Source organism: Phocoena sinus, chromosome 1 (genome assembly GCF_008692025.1).
Source record: "Phocoena sinus isolate mPhoSin1 chromosome 1, mPhoSin1.pri, whole genome shotgun sequence".
NCBI classification, from domain to species: Eukaryota; Metazoa; Chordata; class Mammalia; order Artiodactyla; family Phocoenidae; genus Phocoena; species Phocoena sinus.
In genome coordinates, this window is record NC_045763.1 from 116,439,027 (window position 1) to 116,445,026 (window position 6,000).

The window sequence follows — 6,000 nt, forward strand, 5'->3', positions numbered from 1 at the left end:
TATTAAAAATCTTATATTCTAGTCAAGCACATATAAAATATTACTGTATCAGGCCATACAGTCTTTAAACAATTCTAAAAGTAGACAATAGAAATCTATTTGTAATTGCCTCTCTCTGCCTCTCTCCTATGCCTTGCCACCAGAAAAAAAAAAAGTATTAATTTTCAGGAAGGCAGAAAGGAACCCTAAAAGAAACTGAAATAACAACACTGAGCTGGTGTAAAATGGAGTCTAAAAGAAAAAGTAAACTGTCTTAAGAGAGGTAAAGAAGCCATGTTTTGTATAACTGTACTTGTGGAATTGAAACTTGTCTGCTCTTCTCTGTGTGTGTGTGTTTTCTAAAATTAGGACAATGCCATACAATACACTTTTATATCCAGATGTATTTTTTTACTCAATATTATTTTATGATACTTTTATCATGCCCCTATCTTGACTTTCACCCGAGGCCCCCACCACAGCCACCAAGTTTCCTGTGCATTTTCCAGGGAAGGAAACCAAACCTTTGCTCTAAATATAGCTCATGCCGATAGTTGCCTGGGGAATACATTTTAATATCTTCTATAGTCAAAATGCATCTCCCTTTGTTCAGGCTTCAGTTGTAGTGGAATAAAATGTCTATTATTTGCCTAGGCAGTAAAGGATTAGAATCAAGCTACTGCTGTTTTCACTTTTCTGAGTATAGTTGATATAAAACATTTCTTCCCAAATTCTTCATGACTAAAGCTCCCCTTCTCACCTTGAGGCTACCAACCAGGTACCCACAGCTCTCTAAAGAAATCATTACCAGTCTTACCTCAGTGAAAACGTCCTCCACAGTAGTCTAGATGTTGAGGCTTTCTTTAGATACGCAAGAATCACTGCTTATTTTGCTTAAGTAGGACGATAAATCAGTAAAGGTCTCAGAGACTGAACTTCAGAATTTTATAATCTTCTGAAGGGCAGAGGAAAAAGAAGTATTTTGAAAGACAACAAGGAAAAAGGGCACTGGCTATACAAAAACTTGATTTAGTGCTGGCTTCCTCACACGGTGCTTTCCTGGGGAGAGAGAGAAGTTAGGAAACAGTATTGAGACTCCTCCCACCAATGTTCTTAGCTTTCAGTTTCATTAGTCAGAGAAAATAAACGGTTTATTTCCTGTAAATATCTTAATCAAAATGAAAAATTATGGCAAAGTTACACTTAAAATTTTTTTATTATAAATGTCAGTAGATGAAAAGAGTTCCAACATTAGAACTCTGTTATCCAGCAGACTTACATGAGGGTCATTAGAAAACTATATTCCCTTGAATGACTCTCAAATATACAAGAAGTAAGGTAAGCCATCTGGCCACTTATCCCTTACTTCCTGTTCTCAGAGTAGCAGTGGCAAGAGGAGATCTTGGAAGAACCCTCTATCTCTACTCTTTTTGACTGAAACTCCTGGAAGGGGGTGAGTTTTCTATAAAATAGCTGTTGGTTTAAACAGTACCTAAAACATTCACCCAGTTAATGACTGACACACCTGGAGCTTGACAGAAGTAGAAGGTCATTACAAATATGTGAATCCTTCCTCAGATTATGTAGAAAGAAATGTGATATTAGTGGCCCTCTTGACTATGACTAGCTACTTAACCTCACTGATTAACTTCATGCTTACTCATCATGCTTTCTGCATTAGTCAAAGGTAAACACAAGTGGCTAGTGGGCTTATATCATGACAGCTTCGAAACCTTGCAAATTCTGGAAGAACACTGAACCTCTGGAATAAGAGGGGCCTGATAAACCTTTCCGTCTACGGTGTTACTTCTGTGAAGGACAGTGGATGCCTTCCAGAGTACCGTACACCCTGAGATGTCAAATAAATGGCACCAGCCAGCAGACCTCATAGTGGTTACTCACCAGCTGATCTGCAAGTAGAGTGAGATCATGACTGCAAATGGGTCCTAAAACAGCTAATGTTCGTAGATAATCCGAGGTCTTCTAAAGAGAAGAAAGTCAATTACTTTCATACAAACTAGAGTGATGGAAGGGATAGTTGAAGTCTGGATATGAAACCCTCTGAATAACTTCACCAAAGTAGGAGTAAGTCAGGAAAAAGCAAAGAGGATCTGAGGTGAGGTCCAGAAACACCTGTGGGTGTTCACTGTTTTCTGTCACAGGTTTTAGGTTGCTGTTATGTGGATGCATGGAGCTGGTGTTAAGGCAATGCGTAAAGAGGAACTTTAGGGAGGTCAGGAGATCCCACTCCAGAGATCAGAGGGCAGTGGACACATGGGAGGAATGGCCATAATTCAGAACATTTTCCTGCCCCTTTTCTTATAATCAATTCATGTGGAGTAATGTTCTCAGTTGAGACTCCAGTATACAACACACAGATTACTGTTATCAATAAACACAGTTCAGAGCAATGCTCCATAATTCATATTGTGCAGTTGGTATTTTAATAGATGAAGCAAAGAAATGCTAAAAAACCTTAACTTTGCCAACCTAGTTAAGGTTTACAGAATTTCACTCTCAGGAGGATGAAATGTATGGCATGGAAATAGAGGCAGACACTCAGTTGTGCAAACCAAGACAGTTCAGCTAGAGAGGAGAGATAGGAAGGGAGTAGGAAATGTCAGCACAGTTAGTATGTGTGTTACTGGTTCTATGGCAGCAAGACAAATTCTAGACTCCTCTGAGGAGTGAGCTAGTTACTTCATGCCATGGTCACGACTGGCTTGGAAATTCAGTGGGATTCAGCATTAGAGGAAATTAGAATAACCAAGGGACTCGAGAGTGCAGATTAACATCAATCTCTGGTTTTGGCAATTCAGCTGAATAATATTCTTCTCAAACTTTAGGTTTGGCTTTTATTACCCAAACACACACACACACACACACACACACACACACACACACACACACACACACACACACACGTATACATACACATACATGCATGCACTCTCATACATGCATGTACACACACATGCACAGACAGCCAATCATTCTCTTGTTTTTGCATGCTTGGAAGAAAATTCTTCTATCTAGTTTTTTTAATTCAACAAATATTTAACAATAAGTAAGATTTAAGGATCTAATGTACAGCATGGTGACTATAGCTAATAATACTGTATTGTATACTTGAAATTTGCTAAGAGAGTAAATCTTAAGCATTTTTACAAAAAAAGGTAACTTTTTTTTTTTTTGCGGTACACGGGCCTCTCACTGCCGCGGCCTCTCCCACTGCGGAGCACAGGCTTCGGACGTGCAGGCCCAGCGGCCATGGTCCACGGGCCCAGCCGCTCCGCGGCACATGGGATCCTCCCGGACCGGGGCACGAACCTGCGTCCCCTGCATCGGCAGGCGGACTCTCAACCACTGTGCCACCAGGGAAGCCCAAAGGTAACTTTTAAAGTTTGTGTATGTGTGCACTTTTTAGTCTTAAATATGAGTAAACAGACATGAATCACGTTCAGAAAAACCCCTAATGTGAAAAAGAACAAAACATGCAGAGAAAGGAACTTAAAAGAAACAGAGACAAAGGATGAAGGAGAAGAAAACTACATATATATATATATATATATATATATATATATATATATAGAGAGAGAGAGAGAGAGAGAGAGAGAGAGAGAGAGAGAAAGAGAGTCATCAGAGATAGAAGGCATTGTATCAATGAAATAAAAAGATCATGCTAACAAATGTGAAAAAATAAAGAAATTAACAGAAGAGTTTTTAGAGATGTGTCTTTTAAATGTGATAGCAGAAAAAATTTAAATTTAATAGAGTGGTGGAGGATAAATTTGAGGAGTTCCTTTTCAGTGTATACCTAGAAGACAATGAGACGGAGAAAACAGAGAGAAAAGAAGAAGTGTAGAGGTTTATGCTTGGGTGAATATTAACCAGCTCAAGGTGGTTATATATAATAGATGCCCAAGCAAGAATGAACCAAGACAATAAAGAAAAGGAAGTTATCAAAGAACTAACATCTAGCTTGCTGAATCGGGGTGGTGGGGGGGACAACATATATAAAAGCACATTATTTTAAAAACACCAAGGAGAGAGCAAGTCTTAAAGCTTCCAGAAAAAAAAAACAAAACAGATCACATTCAAGGATTAGGAATAAGAATGGTATGGCCTTTTTTTTTTTTTTAACATCTTTTTTGGAGTATAATTGCTTTACAATGGTGTGTTAGCTTCCACTTTATAACAAAGTGAATCAGCTATACATATACATATATCCCCATATCTCCTCCCTTGTGTGTCTCCCTCCCACCCTCCCTATCCCACCCGTCTAGGTGGACACAAAGCACCGAGCTGATCTCCCTGTGCTATGCCGCTGCTTCCCACTAGCTATCTGTTTTACATTTGGTAGTGTATATATGTCCATGCCACTCTCTCACTTTGTCCCAGCTTACCCTTCCCCCTACCTGTATCCTCAAGTCCATTCTCTAGTAGGTTTGAGTCTTTCTTCCCATCTTGCCCCTAGGTTCTTCATGACCATTTTTTTTTTTTAGATTCCATATATATGTGTTAGCATATGGTATTTGTTTTTCTCTTTCTGACTTACTTCACTCTGTATGACAGACTCTAGGTCCATCCACCCCACTAAAAATAACTCAATCTTGTTTCTTTTTATGGCTGAGTAATATTCCATTGTATATAATGGCATGGCCTTCTTGACAGCAGCACCAGAAGCTAGAAGACACGGCAGATGGGAGGGGGGCGCAATCGCCTTACCACTTGAAGGCAAACAATTTTTAGCCTGGTATTGTATACCCAGCTGACAATTAATTACACATAAGTATAAGGAAGGAACAAAATTGTTCAGGGAATCTCCAGGACAACGATGAAGAGAGGTCCCTGAACCTTGACTCGTGCAGAGCTGGAGAGCAGAGCAGCTTGTCCAGATGGAAGGGGTAGACACGGAACTCAAGGAGGACTCCTGACCAAAGAAAGAGTGGCAGAGGGTGCGGGAAGGAGGGGGTCTGCCTGTGCTGCAGGTGGTGAGTGGCCCTTATAAAGTAAGTGAGTTTGCTTTGAGGGGAAGTTTACAATTTTGGCAGTTTAGAAAGTCCTAGGGACCAGGGCATAAAAAGTTGAACAAACTATTAAAGAAATGTCATTGACTTCAGAAAAACATTAAAGACACATAAGGAAGGAACACAATACAGTATATAGCTTACCTGTGAGTTTTATTTACATAGTCATAGTAATATAAAATACCAAACATTGATTTGGCCAAAAATTTTTTGAAAATTTTTGAAATGACTGTATTGGGGAAATGGAAGGAAGGAATCACATGTATTTGTGAGATGTGGGGCTCTCACAATGTACAAGAAAAAGGGTTTCATATAAAACAAACTTGTGGTCACCAATTATTCCCGGGGAGGGATAATTTAGGAGCTTGGGATTAACATACACACACTGCTATGTATAAAATAGATAACCAGAAAGGATCTACTGTACAGCACAGGGAATTCTGCTCAATAGTTTGTGATAACCTATAAGGGAAAAGGATCTGAAAAAGAATATATATATATATATGTGTGTGTGTGTGTGTGTGTGTGTGTGTATATATACATGTACATATATATATATTCTGAATCACTGTGCTGTACACCTGAAACTAACACAACATTGTAAATCAACTATATTTCAATTAATAAATAATAAAAAAATGTTAAAAGATTAAATTAAAACATAAGGGGCTCTACTAGATGCTGATTAAAGTATCAGAATCTTTCCACTTGCTTTTCCTAAGGATCTATTAATTTTACACAAAAGTTCAAACACAACCTACATTAAGATATAATAGTATTTTATAAGTAGAATTAACTACTTCCAGCTAAGAGAATTTGGGAAGTTTCCATTAGGGAAAAAGGGCATTTGGGCTGGTCCTATCAGAAAGAATCAGATTTCAATAAGTGGGAATACAAAAAATAGAATCCCAGGTCAGCAGAATGGAATAGTCCATTTCAAGGACTGTCCATGTAGAGTCAACAAGTCATCTATTCCCTGGGGTCCCTGATT

At 38.7% G+C, this 6,000-nt stretch overlaps 1 protein-coding gene across 2 annotated transcripts in view; it reads right to left on the reverse strand.

The window, feature by feature from the left end:
* Nucleotides 1-1,049, reverse strand: part of LOC116757378 (interferon-activable protein 203-like) — a 37,579-nt gene extending 36,530 nt beyond the window's left edge. For both annotated transcript variants that reach the window (XM_032638825.1, XM_032638815.1), the window contains exon 1: nucleotides 797-1,049. The gene's annotated coding sequence lies outside the window, so the exon portion shown is untranslated. The remainder of the gene's footprint in view (nucleotides 1-796) is intronic.
* Nucleotides 1,050-6,000: the final 4,951 nt, after the last annotated feature.